The following is a 16,009-nucleotide window of genomic DNA, read 5'->3' as shown; positions in this document are numbered from 1 at the left end:
CGAATCCCCCGGTCTTGGTCCCTCCAGAACCGGGAAGGCCACTTTTCTTGCATCTAACAGTCTTGGAGAACTCTTTCGGCTGCGTCCTCGGGCAACACGACGTAACCGGAAAGAAGGAGCAAGCAATCTACTACTTGAGCAAGAAATTCACCGGCTACGAGGCCAAATACACTATGCTGGAAAGGACATGCTGCGCTCTCACATGGGTTGCTCAAAAGTTAAGACATTATCTCCAAGCCCACACTACGTTCCTCATAAGCAGATTGGATCCTTTGAAGTATATATTTCAGAAACCAATGCCTACTGGGAGACTGGCTAAATGGCAAATCTTGCTTACGGAATTCGACATAGTCTATGTCACTCACACGGCAATGAAGGCCCAGGCGTTAGCAGATCATTTGGCCGAAAATCCGGTCGATGAGGAATACCAGCCATTGGATACCTACTTTCCAGATGAAGAAGTAAACACCGTAGAAGTGGTCTCGGAGGAAGCTCATGTTTGGAAGATGTTCTTTGATGGAGCCGTGAACGCCAAGGGTGTAGGGATTGGGGCAATTTTGATCTCGCCTTCTGGTCAGCATTATCCCGCCACAGCTAGACTTCGTTTCTTTTGCACAAATAATACAGCTGAGTATGAAGCCTGCATCATGGGCATGCATATGGCAATCGATCAGGATGTCGAAGACTTACTGATTATGGGAGATTCTGACCTGATTATCCGGCAAGCTCAAGGTGAATGGGAAACTCGGGATGTCAAACTTATCCCTTACCGACAGCATGTGGAGGACCTCAGCAAGCGCTTTACATCAATAGAGTTCAGGTATATCCCGAGGTGTCACAATGAACTGGCAGATGCACTTGCTACTTTGGCTTCAATGCTACCCTACCCGGGCAACGCCCACGTCGATCCTTTGGAAATCCAAATCAAGGAAAGACACGGTTACTGCAGTGTAATCGAGGCGGGATCAAATACGCAGCCTTGGTACCATGACATCAAGAGGTTCCTGAAGACGCAAGAATACCCCGAGCACGCTACTGGAGATCAAAAGAGGACCATTAGGCGACATGCAAGTGGTTTCTTTTTGAGCGGTGAATTGTTATATAAGAGGACCCCGGACCTCAATCTCCTAAGATGTGTCGATATCGAGGAAGCGAGAAAGATCATGCACGAAGTACACGCAGGTGTGTGCGGACCTCACATGAACGGGTATGTCTTAGCGAAGAAAATCCTTAGAGCAGGTTATTACTGGATGACCATGGAAAAGGATTGCTTTAGCTTCGTTCGGAAGTGTCATCAGTGTCAGGTGCACGGTGATTTGATTCATGCACCTCCCACGGAACTGCATCCCATGTCCGCACCTTGGCCATTTGTCGCCTGGGGCATGGACGTCATTGGACCAATTGAACCAAAGGCCTCGAATGGACACAGGTTTATACTGGTTGCCATAGACTACTTCACAAAATGGGTAGAGGCTGTCACCCTCAAGTCGGTCACTAAGAAAGCTGTGGTGGATTTTGTACACTCAAATCTTATCTGTCGTTTCGGTATTCCTGCGACTATCATTACAGATAACGCAGCAAACTTGAACAGTCATTTGATGGGAGATGTATGCGAGCAATTCAAGATAACGCATAGGAATTCTACTCCTTATCGGCCGAAAGCCAATGGTGCTGTGGAGGCGGCAATCAAAAACATCAAGAAGATTTTGAGGAAAACAATCCAAAGTTCCCGACAGTGGCATGAGCAGTTACCTTTTGCATTATTGGGGTATCGCACTACGGTACACACATCAGTAGGAGCGACTCCTTATCTTTTGGTTTATGGGACCGAGGCTGTAATACCAGCAGAGGTGGAAATTCCTTCGCTTCGAATCATTGTCGAAGCGGAAATCAAAGATAGCGAGTGGGTCAAGACTCGGTTAGAGCAATTGACTTTGATTGATGAAAAGCGAATGGCCGCTATTTGTCACGGACAGTTGTACCAACGAAGGATGGCCCGTGCTTACAACAAGAAAGTCCGACCCAGGAATTTCGAAGTAGGTCAGCTGGTACTGAGGCGTATTCTGCCGCATCATGAGGAAGCAAAAGGGAAGTTTGCTCCAAATTGGAAAGGCCCATACATCATAAGGAAGATATTGCCGAGAGGAGCATTGTATTTAGGTGATATCGAAGGAAATGACCCCGACACAGCAGTAAATGCGGATGCAGTCAAGAGATACTACGTCTGAATTATACTCCAGTTAGTCTTGACGCGTTTAAAATAACAAAGGTTTTATTCCCCACTACTCCCCAAACACTACCCAATCCTCTCTACAAATCTTTGAGCCACTTAAAAAAAAAAAAAAACATTGATTGAGGCCTGAACTACGTCTGACTTGATTCCGAAAGGATACGTAGGCAGCCTCTCCCTGAGGTTCAGTCACACCAACAATAAAATCCCATTCACCCTGAAATTGAAACCGGGGCACGTTGAGCAGTTTGGAAGTTAGTATCATCTGCCTCTCTTTACCAAGCACAAGCTTTCAGATCAATTACCAAAGATAGTGGGAAACCAATAAGCGTCACAAATGGAGACCGGCACACTCTGAATCGAGAAAGAAAAAATGAGAGAGTCTCGTCGGTGAAAACCTTCGGGCACCACGAGGCGACGGGAGTAGAGAAACTAAAATGAGAGAGCTTGTTTAGTAAAAAACTCGCAAAGAGTGCTATCAAGCGATGACAGGAAGAGAAATGAGAGAGGTCAGCTGGCGAAAACCCGCAAAGGGCGCTGTTGGCCGAAAAAGAATGACTCCACCCCAAGGAGGTCTCGGCAAAGCTCCACCGGTTAGGAATCGCAGATCCGTTCTGGTTCAGGGAAACACAAGTTCATGGAAGGTCAGGTGTCCAGTCCAAAGCGGATGTCATGTCATTTAAAGCCAGCGTTATCTTCTTCAGATAAGTCTTTCTCTTCCCAAAAGGGACACTCCCTTCCTGAAATTTGTTTTTTTTTTCTTTCTTTGTTTCTCTTCAAATCCCTTTTATGTTTTAACCCTAAGTTCAGGATACACCGGAAAGGGCAGGTGGCAGGTTTGTTTGCATGGAATCCCGTTTCATGAAGGAAAACGCCTCATTTCATTGGTACGATTGCCCAAGCCTGATGAATCATGATGTTTGATGGTGTTTAAAGTAAAGAGGAAAGAGAGAAATCTTCCCCAGCAAGTCCGCCTTCGGACGAATCCCCACAGAGTCTCCCTCTGTACAAATCCCCACAGAGTCTCTCTTTGTACAATCTCCCACAGAGTCCCCCCAATATGAAAATCCCCGTTAGAATTTCCCCAGCACATCCCCAGCGAGTCCCTTTGTAAAATTCCCCGAAGATCTTACCCCAACCAAGCCTAGAAAGCCCACTGCGAAACAATTACCCAGCATACCCCATTGTACAAAGATCCACACAAAGAATACACTTTGTAAATATTCCCCCATAGGACTTCCTTTTGTACAAATCCCCACAGAATACCCCCAATAAAATCCTCGTTGAGAACCTCCAAGCAAAAACAGGACCCAAAAAAAAAAAATGGTTCGACATATGAATCAAATCAATGGCGGGACTTCGCAACATAAATGAAGACGCAACAAAGCAACCGGGAACGATCAAGGTCACCAAACCGACCGTCATTTCCGAACTAACAAATGTTCTTTGTCTGAAAAGTTGAAACAGGTTTAATCCAAGACAACCGCGCAAGAGGCAGGTGTCGCCCAAAGGAGAAGGTACATGGGTACAAGAAATATCTTGGCAATAAGGAACTCACTCGAAAGGTAAGTCTCCGCGAAACTCTCTTTTGTTTTTACTAAAACAAGAAAATTCAAAAAAAGAGATCAGTTGTTTGTTCTCGAATTTTGCCCCCAGCTAGTCAGCATTAGGGTTTTAAACCCTAAACTGAATTTTTTCCTCAGCCAGCATTAGGGTTTTTAAACCCTAAACTGAGCTTTTCCATGCAATCAGCATTAGGGTTTTAAACCCTAAACTGAATTTTCCTTTTAGTCAGCATTAGGGTTTTAAACCCTAAACTGAACTTTTTCCATTTTAGTCAGCATTAGGGTTTTAAACCCTAAACTGAGCTTTTCCATTCAGCCAGCATTAGGGTTTTAAACCCTAAACTGAGCTTTTCCATGCAATCAGCATTAGGGTTTTAAACCCTAAACTGAATTTTCCTTTTAGTCAGCATTAGGGTTTTAAACCCTAAACTGAACTTTTTCCATTTCAGCCAGCATTAGGGTTTTAAACCCTAAACTGAGCTTTTCCATTCAGCCAGCATTAGGGTTTTAAACCCTAAACTGAGCTTTTCCATGCAATCAGCATTAAGGTTTTAAACCCTAAACTGAATTTTCCTTTTAGTCAGCATTAGGGTTTTAAACCCTAAACTGAACTTTTTCCATTTCAGCCAGCATTAGGGTTTTAAACCCTAAACTGAGCTTTTCCATTCAGCCAGCATTAGGGTTTTAAACCCTAAACTGAGCTTTTCCATGCAATCAGCATTAGGGTTTTAAACCCTAAACTGAATTTTCCTTTTAGTCAGCATTAGGGTTTTAAACCCTAAACTGAACTTTTTCCATTCAGCCAGCATTAGGGTTTTAAACCCTAAACTGAGCTTTTCCATGCAATCAGCATTAGGGTTTTAAACCCTAAACTGAACTTTTTCCTTTCAGCCAGCATTAGGGTTTTAAACCCTAAACTGAGCTTTTCCATGCAATCAGCATTAGGGTTTTAAACCCTAAACTGAACTTTTTCCATTCAGCCAGCATTAGGGTTTTAAACCCTAAACTGAGCTTTTCCATGCAATCAGCATTAGGGTTTTAAACCCTAAACTGAACTTTTTCCTTATTAGTCAGCATTAGGGTTTTAAACCCTAAACTGAATTTTCCTTTTAGTCAGCATTAGGGTTTTAAACCCTAAACTGAACTTTTTCCATTTTAGTCAGCATTAGGGTTTTAAACCCTAAACTGAGCTTTTCCATTCAGCCAGCATTAGGGTTTTAAACCGTAAACTGAGCTTTTCCATGCAATCAGCATTAGGGTTTTAAACCCTAAACTGAATTTTCCTTTTAGTCAGCATTAGGGTTTTAAACCCTAAACTGAACTTTTTCCATTTCAGCCAGCATTAGGGTTTTAAACCCTAAACTGAGCTTTTCCATTCAGCCAGCATTAGGGTTTTAAACCCTAAACTGAGCTTTTCCATGCAATCAGCATTAAGGTTTTAAACCCTAAACTGAATTTTCCTTTTAGTCAGCATTAGGGTTTTAAACCCTAAACTGAACTTTTTCCATTTCAGCCAGCATTAGGGTTTTAAACCCTAAACTGAGCTTTTCCATTCAGCCAGCATTAGGGTTTTAAACCCTAAACTGAGCTTTTCCATGCAATCAGCATTAGGGTTTTAAACCCTAAACTGAATTTTCCTTTTAGTCAGCATTAGGGTTTTAAACCCTAAACTGAAATTTTTCCATTCAGCCAGCATTAGGGTTTTAAACCCTAAACTGAGTTTTTCCATGCAATCAGCATTAGGGTTTTAAATCCTAAACTGAACTTTTTCCTTATTAGTCAGCATTAGGGTTTTAAACCCTAAACTGAATTTTCCTTTTAGTCAGCATTAGGGTTTTAAACCCTAAACTGAACTTTTTCGATTCAGCCAGCATTAGGGTTTTAAACCCTAAACTGGGCTTTTCCATGCAATCAGCATTAGGGTTTTAAACCCTAAACTGAATTTTCCTTTTAGTCAGCATTAGGGTTTTAAACCCTAAACTGAATTTTCCTTTTAGTCAGCATTAGGGTTTTAAACCCTAAACTGAACTTTTTCCATTCAGCCAGCATTAGGGTTTTAAACCCTAAACTGAGCTTTTCCATGCAAGCAACATTAGGGTTTTAAACCTTAAACTGAATTTTCCTTTTTAGTCAGCATTAGGGTTTTAAACCCTAAACTGAACTTTTTTCATTTCAGCGAGCATTAGGGTTTTAAACCCTAAACTGAGTTTTTCCCATGCAATCAGCATTTAGGGTTTTAAACCCTAAACTGAACTTTTTCCATTTCAGCCAGCATTAGGGTTTTAAACCCTAAACTGAGCTTTTCCATTCAGTCAGCATTAAAGTTTTAAACCATAAACTGACTTTTTCCTTTAATCAGCATTAGGGTTTTAAACCCTAAACTGAACTTTTTCCATTCAGCCAGCATTAGGGTTTTAAACCCTAAACTGAGTTTTTCCCATGCAATCAGCATTTAGGGTTTTAAACCCTAAACTGAATTTTTTAGTCAGCATTAGGGTTTTAAACCCTAAACTGAACTTTTTCCATTTAGTCAGCATTAGGGTTTTAAACCCTAAACTGAACTTTATCCATTCAGCCAGCATTAGGGTTTTAAACCCTAAACTGAGCTTTTCTATTCAGCCAGCATTAGGGTTTTAAACCCTAAACTGAGTTTTTCCCATGCAATCAGCATTTAGGGTTTTAAACCCTAAACTGAATTTTTTAGTCAGCATTAGGGTTTTAAACCGTAAACTGAACTTTTTCCATTTAGTCAGCATTAGGGTTTTAAACCCTAAAATGAGCTTTTCTATTCAGCCAGCATTAGGGTTTTAAACCCTAAACTGAGTTTTTTCCATGCAATCAGCATTAGGGTTTTAAACCCTAAACTGAATTTTTCCTTTAGTCAGCATTAGGGTTTTAAACCCTAAACTGAACTTTTTCCATTTAGTCAGCATTAGGGTTTTAAACCCTAAACTGAATTTTTCTTCAGCCAGCATTAGGGTTTTAAACCCTAAACTGAACTTTTTCCTGTAATCATTAAACCCTAAGTTGAACTTTTCCCCAGTTGGTCAGTATTAGAGTTTCAACTCTAAAACTGAACTTCTCCCCAGCTAGTCGGTATTAGGGCTCCAATCCTGAACTAAGCCTTTTTATCTTCCTTCATCAATTTTATGAACTTCCTGGCGAATAATTAACGAAATTTTCCTAGTGAAACTGGGGCAGAAAATTTCGTTCGTTTATTTTCTCCCGCAGGTCTAACCTCGAGCCATATGGATCGAAATGACCCACGAGATGAGCCCCAGCTCGGAATCAAAGAAGAAAAGAAAAAAAAAGAGAGAAGATGTCCCGAGATATCGGAGTAAATGGAAGGCAGATTGACTCCAACATTTGATTAAGGTCCTGAACCCTGCCAATCGCGTCTCACTCAGTATCCCAGAGATTAAACAAGTCGCCGCAACTCGCAAGCATCAAGATTCAGATCGGAGTCTACAAGCAGAATCAGCTAAGACCCAAGATCAAGTCGCAAAAGAATCATAGATAGGAATCTTGTAACTAGCAGTTGACATGCATATAAGTAGTTAGTTCAGTTTCCAATTTTTCCTTTGGTTGTAATAAGGCGGTCAGTGACGCAGCAGTGACAACAGCAACAGCAGTAACAGCAAGCATTGCAATCCCATGGTAGTCCCAGCTACCAAAACTTCTCGAACTACATTGACCTGATTCTTGTTTAGCCCAGGATATGTAGGAAATCTTTGAAGCAAGATTCGGTCAGATCTTTCAAAAAACATGCTTCATACGGAGTAGTCCATAGGCAAAAAGCGCTCATACACGCTCACTTTATCTTTGCACGAAAACTCTTCGTGTTTCCGAACAAAGAGGGGCAGCTGTGAGCACGTGATTTTTGTTTTGCGCGACAATCGCTCCAAAAGAATATAAAAAATAATAACAATTGGTCCTGCTGTACAATTTTTGGATTTCTGTACGGCACTTTGTTAATTATTTGTAACTTTAGCCCATTTTTATTTTTATCTAAAAACAAAATACAAAAAATGTGTGTGTCATGCATAATTCGAACCGTAATCCGGTTGTTAAATAGAAAATCATAAATAGGTATCCTCGTCCGTGATTTTTGTTTTGTTTGATTTTACCTGTTTTGAAATATTTTAATGTGTGTGCAAATAATTGTATTAAGTGTGTATTTAAATTTAATTTGATTTTGCTTAGGTTTGTTTTTAAAATAAAGAAGAAAAAGAAATAATAAAAAAAAATCTTCTTCTTCCGGACTTGGGCCAATTTTAAATAAATTGGCCCAAACAAACTCAGCCCAAAACCAGGCCTGCCCGGTCCACACCAGCTAAACACCCAGAGCGTCCAAACGACGTCGTGTTAATCCAGGTTGATCTGGGCCGTTGATCTCAAATTGATCAACGGTCAAGATCGATTTCCCATAACCCACTGAGGAACCCGACCCGTTTCCACCCGGACCAACCCAAACCCTTTACCCTTGAAACGACGCCGTTCCCTGTTAGTCGAAGGATCCTGGCCCTTCATCCAACGGCCAGGATCCACCTACCCACTAACTATATAAGCTTGTAACCTTACCCTGCCCCCCTATCCAAACCCCAGCCTTCGTCGCCTTCACCAGAACCCCAAACCCTAGAGCCGCCCCTGTACCCTTCACCATGAAAACCGGCGGCCCGGACGCCGGTGACCTTCACCTTAACACCCTAGAATCCCTTTGCCGTCCTGAACATGAATCTGTTAACTACTTAACTCGAATCCCATCCCACCTTCTCGAATCTTCATTTGAAGATTCGAGTCAAAACTCGATCTACACCGTTTAACCCCAGCTTCACACCAGACACTCCCCAGACCCCCTTCGTGACCAAACCATGCTTGGTTTGGTCCGAATCTGACCAGGGAAGCATGAATCCCAGATCTGATTCTTGGAACCATAAAGTTCCTCGTCGATGGGCCGTGTTTTGTTCAAACCAAAGGATTAAGGTCTAATGGACCTTAATCGAAGTGTTTCTCATCTGAGAAACACTTCGATTAAAGCCCGTTCAGCCTTAAGAAAGGTCTGTCCAAATCCGAGTTAAGGCTTTTGATTTTTCGAGATTTGAGGTGAGTCTTGCTTTTTCTTTTCTTTTCTTTATTTGTTTTGGTCCATGTGATTGTTCTAAAAGTTGTTCATGTTTGTTGAAATCTTTTGTTTTGAGTTTTATTAACTGTGTCCTGTCCACCTTGCCCGAGCCTTTGTGTTTGATTGTTTTCTTTGTTCTACTGGTTCACTGATAATGGTATGTGTAAGCTGTATAATCAAGTGAATATTGAATTGGTTCGTTCATTTAGCTCCTAGGGCCTTTCTGTGTTAACATTGTAATATGAACCCCTTGTGTGATACTGTTAGATGTCTCATTTTTGGCTACGATTGCACCTGTTGTGATTAATATAGTCAAGTCGACATGTGTCGTCAATTAGTTTTAAACTAGCTGAACAATAACAAATTGACCTGCTGCAGTTAAACATTTGCCTGAATCAATTAAGAACTGAGTCTAGTGCTTATAATTATTAATTTGGATCAGAAATGTAAAATCAATGTTTTGTTTAGTTACAGTTTTGAAATTGGAGGGCATGTGCACTTGTGCACAACATGTGCATTGGTGAACAGCCTGAGCCTTGCCTAAAGGCTTTTTGAATTAAATAGTTTGACAGCATGTGCTGTCAGACTACATCCTGCTGCCCACACCCTACTTTAGTTTCAGAAATAATAAACATTACTAAAGGTAAGCCTGCCAAGGGAATATCATGGGGTTTTGTTTATACTTAATTAGCTAAGTGGAAACTGAAAAGGGGCAGCACATGGGAGGGTATTCTGATGATCAAAACAGGCTGTTAAAGGGATGACTTTAGGCTTATAAAAAGAAGACATCTGATGATAGATAAGGGGGAGAACAGAACATATAGAGAGAGAGAGGGGATTAGGAATAGATATACAGAGGGGGACACACAGAGAGAGAAAGAGAGAGAGGGAATTGTAAAGAAAAGTATAGGGGGGCACCTGATATTAGAGAGCATATATGAGACAGAGGGAGGAGAGGAATACATCTGATATTAGGGAACACACATAGGGAACTCAGACTGGACTGGGGTTTGGGATTTTCAGAACATAAGAGAGAGGATAGATTTGAGAAGAGAGAGCTGAATACATACTTATTAACACACACAGACAGATACAAGGGAGAAAGGATAGGAAAATCAGGAACTGTTTTCTTCACATTGTCATCTGGATTTCATTTGTTCTTCTGCTTATTCTGTTCCTTTCAAGTTTAAACTGAGCTCACTGGTTGTAGTTTGGATTGGGTTACTTCCTGAAGTTTGACCTATCTGGGGTTTTCTATTTCCACTGCCCTGTTTGTTGCCTGCTGTTATTGATGCTGCACTTGTTGCCATTGTTACTCTGCTGATTTCCCTCTTCTTCAATTGTCAAATATTTCCAGGTACACAACTTCTGAAACCATGTGTTGTTGAAAGTTTGAAGTTGAAGCAGAAATAAAGAAATGAACATCTGTTTATGTTATAATACTGGTGTTCAAAATAGGTTGAATGTTAGTTTGGCATGTATTTGTTTAACTGCAAACTGCAAACATTCTGTATAAATTAACATATATTCTAAGTTGATATGAACAATTAGATAGCATTGGCTTGATAGATCAGATGTGTTTTAAAGCATGCAACCGTTAGCTTTGTTTCAGTTATGATATCATAACATAGAATCATAGCAAGCATATGTATGTATTTTTGCCTAGATCTCTGAACCATCGAATCTGCTACATTCGTTTCTATTTGACTTCAAGATAAGTGTACCCCAAACTAATTCTCATGCAGCGTTACGTTAACAGGGTAATAATGTATGCTGACCCTTTTATTGGACTACTTGTTTCTACATAGTTTCGATATGGGCTTCAATATAGATTCATCGTTTCGAAATAACGCGACTACTTTTTTGAGTTCAATTAATAGTGGTTTTCCTAATAAATAACTGATTTCATTTATCAAGCCCAAATGAGCTAGTTTTGCAATCCGAACTGGAAGGTCATTTTTAATGAAAATTTAGTGTACGTTATTAGTTTGCTTGCAATCCCCTTAGCAAATTAACAAAACTTATTCACTCCTTAAAGACGAGGCATGAGATAATTCTCACCTCATAAACAACCAATTAGGCAATCAAGCAAAAATTTGGATTCGTCATATATAGTAGAGATTTAGTATGTTAGTTGCTTAAACAAGTAAGTTTAGTATTTTTCTCTTTTATTTTTTTAGAGACAAATGTATTAGAAATGTAGCCACTTTAGGATATCCTTTTCAAAAATAGAGGCGAGCCTCGCCAAATAAAAATGCAAAATTGCGAGGCCCTCAATAAATAACCACAATAATTATTTAGAATTCAGGATGAGCCATTTAGCGAATTTCATGGCCTTCCCCAAAGATAATAACGCGTTAGACTCTTTAGGCGCGACTTAATTAAATTACATTCTTAAATTCGGGTGCGCATTTATGTGACCCAAATTCAAATCTCAACGGAGTCGAAATGTGTTAACAACTACGGGTGCATTGATTGTGACGTGGTTCGAGATGCATTTTCACGACGTTGCAATTCTATAAAAAATAAATGATAATAATAAAAGCGGTTTAAACTTAATAAAAGCACATAAGTCACAACATGTATTTAAATCAGATATTTAGCCATTATAACAATTTAAGCGACCGTGCTAGAACCACGGGATTCGAGGGTGCCTAACACCTTCCCTCGGGTCAACAGAATTCCTTACTTAGAATTTCTGGTTCGCAGACTTCATTTGGAAAAGTCGAAAATTTCCTCAATTTGGGATTCAAGATAAACCGGTGACTTGGGACACCAAAAGCCAAACCTTTCCCAAGTGGCGCTTCGGGGTCGGGCGCGCAAAAAGGAGGTGTGACAGCTGCTGCCTCACTTCGTCTTCTTCAGCTCAAACAACCATGGCCAGTCTTCATCGCTGCTTCTTCTGCCTTCATTTTTTTCGCAAACGAACCCCCAACTGCTTCTGTTTCATCACTTCTGCCGCGTCAGCTGTTGCTGTTGCTTCGGCGTCAACTTCTTAGGTTCGTGTTCGTCGTCGTTTGGCTGAGCTTTGGTCGAGGCTCGTCGAAATAGTCCGTACATATTTTGTTTCGATCTGGTTAGTAGTTTTTGAGTTTTATTTTGTCCGTATTTTGTTTGGATATTTTTCGAATCTAAAATCGGCGAATGTTTGTTTTGTTCATGTCTATGGTTAGATATTTGATTTTTTGTTTTGTTCATGTTCATATGTTTTGTTAAATTAATTTTCAGATTTCAAATGGAAATTTAATTAGTGGTTTTTCATGTTTATTTCATGTTTGTTTTGTTGTTTAGGTAAAAGTTGTTAGTCTAATGTTGGTGAGATACAAATTGAAGTTTAATTAATTGTTTCTTCAATTTGTTTCATGTGTTTATGTATTTTTAGAAATTGTTAATATTGTTAAGTTCAAGTTTAAGTTCATAATTGTTTCTTCGTCGATCTTGTTATTTGTCTAAAAAAAGAATTTAGTTGTGTTGAAGGAAATATATTGATTTAATCGTTTGAATCCGTCATGCTTGTTGTTTAAATTTCATTCATGTTCATACTTTGTTTGTTTGATCTTGAATCCGAAATTTGTATAGCTTGATTTCTTGTTTACCATTTATGATTATTTCTTGAATTGGTCTCATAATCTTGTTTAAAGTTTAATATAAGAATTGTTTGTTGTAATGTTGTTAGAGTTGATTTTAAGTTCAATATGATTGAATTTAGAAATCTAAATATACTTGTTTGTTGTTGTTGTTGAATCCGAAAATAGGATTGTTTGTTGCTAAAATATTGTTCAATCAAATTTTAGTTGTTCTTTGTTGTTCAATTTGTGTTCATGTGATTTGTTGTTGAAATGTTGTTGAAATCATGTTCATGTGATTTGTTGTTGAAATGTTGAAGAAATCATGTTCATGAAATTTGTTGTTTGAACATTGTTAGAAATTAATCATATTGTCTATATTTTGGTTAAGTTTGATTAATTGATGTGTTATAGCTGATGGGTAGTTTGGTAATTTGTAGTACGTTCAGGGGTAGTTTGGTAATTTCAGTAAGGTCGGAGGGGTAGTTTAGGAATTGTACATTTTGTAATTTTTTATGTGAAGCATGGGGGACAAAATGAAATGGGGTGGGTTGTGATATAGTTGTTTAATATAAAGGGGGAACAAGACAAAATTTAGTGGGGGGAATCTTGTATTTATTTATGTTAGGCATGGGTGACAAAATATAATGGGGTGGTGTGATATGTTTATTTAATGTAATGGGGATGAGTGGGAAGATAATGGGTTTGGTAGAAAAAAAGTATTGATTTTAATTGATTGAAAGATTTATGGGATGGGTTATATATAGGAAGTCTTGAATCTGATACGGATATAGACGAAAAGAATAAGAACGAGAGAGAGAAACGAATCTGAAAATAAGAGAGAGAAAAAGGGCTGAACATTTAAGAGAGAGAAAATTCCGAAAAATATTTAAACTTTCAAAATAAAAAAAAACTAAAAAAATCTTCTGCTTTCTTTCATTGTTTGAAATCAGAATTAATTGTTGTCTAATCAAAGCTTGAAGCTTTTGTTTTTGGATTACTGCTCCACTGGTTTGCAAACTCTGTTCCTGGGTTGTTACTGCTGCTGGATTATTGTTGTTGTGCTGTATTGTTATTACTGCTGCTGATTCTCATCTTCATTTTCTTTTGCTTCCGATATCAGGTACACAACTGACACGCTGGTTATTGTAATCCGAATATGAAGCATGAATACAAAAAATGAAGAGTTGAAATTCTGAATTAGCTTTAATTATATTCTGAATTTTATTTGTATGTATAATTTATTTAGTTTGCAAAAAATCCGAATCGTGTAGCTATTTAATACATATAGTGGATATCCGACGATAGCTTAACGATTGAACTACCTATATATTGCCAAAAATAAATAAATGGTGTAGTAACTTCGTCAAGTAAAAATCAAACGAATAGGCCATCTAGTAAGAACTTGATAGAAATATTGTTTGGTTAAATAATATTGGTTAATTTCAGCATGTAAATGGTCTAGGATTTAAAATTAGATTGCCATGTTTTTTTTAATTTGACAAACTGAGAACATGCCTAGTATAATGTAACTAGGTAATAACATATAAATAAATTAAGATATTTTCTTTTTTATTTTGTAGAGACAAATTTAATAGGAAAAAATGTAGGCACTGTCACACCTCCTTTTTCCGCACCCGCGGGGGCGCAAGGGGAGTTTTTTCCAATTAAAGGACAATCGAAACGGGATTGATTTATTTATTTCAGAGTCGCCACTTGGGAGATTTAGGGTGTCCCAAGTCACCAATTTTAATCCCGAATCGAGGAAAAAAATGACTCCATACTACAGTCTGCGTACCAGAAATCCGGATAAGGAATTTTGTTAACCCGGGAGAAGGTGTTAGGCATTCCCGAGTTCCGTGGTTCTAGCACGGTTGCTCAACTGTTATATTTGGCTTGATTATCTGATTTTAAATACAATTATGAACCATGTGCAAATTTTATCTTTTACCGCTTTATTAACATTGTTTTTAAGGAATGTGAACATCGCTTAAAACATATCTTTGGACTGTGTCACATGAAATGCACCCGAAATCCGAAACATATTTTATTTGATGTTTTAGGATTTGGATTTGGGTCGCATGAAATGCACACCCGAGTTTAAGAAGGTAATTTAATTAAATCGCGTCTAAAGAGGCTAACGCGTTATTATCTTTAGGGAAGGCAGTGAAATTCACTAAACGGTCCATCCCAAATTCTAAGTATTTATTATGACTAATTATTGAGGGCCCCGCAATTTGCATTTTTTATTTGGCGAGGCTCGTCTCATTCATTATTAAAAAGGGAATTTGCAACGTCATGGAAATGCATCTTATACCACGTCACAGTCAATGTACCCGTGATTAGAGACACATTTCGATTTCGTTGAGATTTGGATTTGGGTCACATAAATGTGCACCCGAGTTTAGGGAGATAACATTATTAAAGGCGCACCTAAAGCAACTAGCGCATTATTATATTGGGTAGGGCCGTGAATTTTGCTAAACGGCCCGTCCCGGAATCTAAGTGTTTAATACATATATTTTGTGAGGGCTCCGCAATCTGTACATTTTTATTTTTGGCGAAGCTAGTCTCGTTTTTATTTTAAAGGGTAAACCTACAACGACTATATTTTCTATTAAGTTCGTTTCTAAAAAAGAAATCCTAATTTATTAATCGAACAATGGAAGCTAGTAAGGATACACGGCTAATGAAGAGTATCTCAAGCTTTGACGAATTACAATTAAACATGAACCTACATTTAGAACTAAACCATATGATGAACAACTGAATAATGACTAATAAAATTATAACAGAGCTTATTAAATCAATCCGACTACCCATTCGGCAAGCTAGTCACGAACATGAAAACTTTTGTACAACTTTCGTCTAGCATGCCCATTCGAGATAGCAATAACATAAGCACAAAACTAAAACTCGACGGATTTAAAACAAAATCTTCAACATAACATGTATTCAAGCTCGGACACGATAGTAACCGATAGCAACTCAAACAAAGATTAGAAAACGAACCTCTAATGATAAACACTGCTGGGGATTTACAACTCATTCATCAAACCGAAATGGAGCCATAGTCGGCGAAATGACGCAACGAGACCAACGAACTGGAACCTCACCTCGGCACTCGAACGGACTTCAAACGGGAAACCATGGAAATAGTCATCACAGCTCAAACGGAATAGCTCGCGCTAAAACTCGAACTCGAATGGACTGAGCATGAAACATGGCTGCCACTGGTTTCCCAGGTGATCCTTTGAACGCGAGGGGGGAGGGTGCGACTGGTTTGGACGTTCGAGCTGCGCAGCGGCAGTGGGTTGTTTTCGAGCTGGGCAGCGGCAGTGGGTTGTTGTCGACGATGTCTGGTGGTGGTGCTTGGACGGTGTCTGGTTGTACTCTGGACGTGGGGGAGTAGGGTTATGGGGTAGTGGTCGTCGGGCAGTGACGATGGAGGTTGAGGAGCCTATTTGGACAGTGGTTTTCGTGGTGGTTTTGGGTTAGGGTTGGGGTGGTTTTCATTTGCTGGATG

The sequence above is a fragment of the Nicotiana sylvestris genome, chromosome 1 (assembly GCF_000393655.2).
Source record: "Nicotiana sylvestris chromosome 1, ASM39365v2, whole genome shotgun sequence".
Lineage (NCBI taxonomy): Eukaryota > Viridiplantae > Streptophyta > Magnoliopsida > Solanales > Solanaceae > Nicotiana > Nicotiana sylvestris.
Note: the sequence above shows the minus strand (reverse complement) of the source record.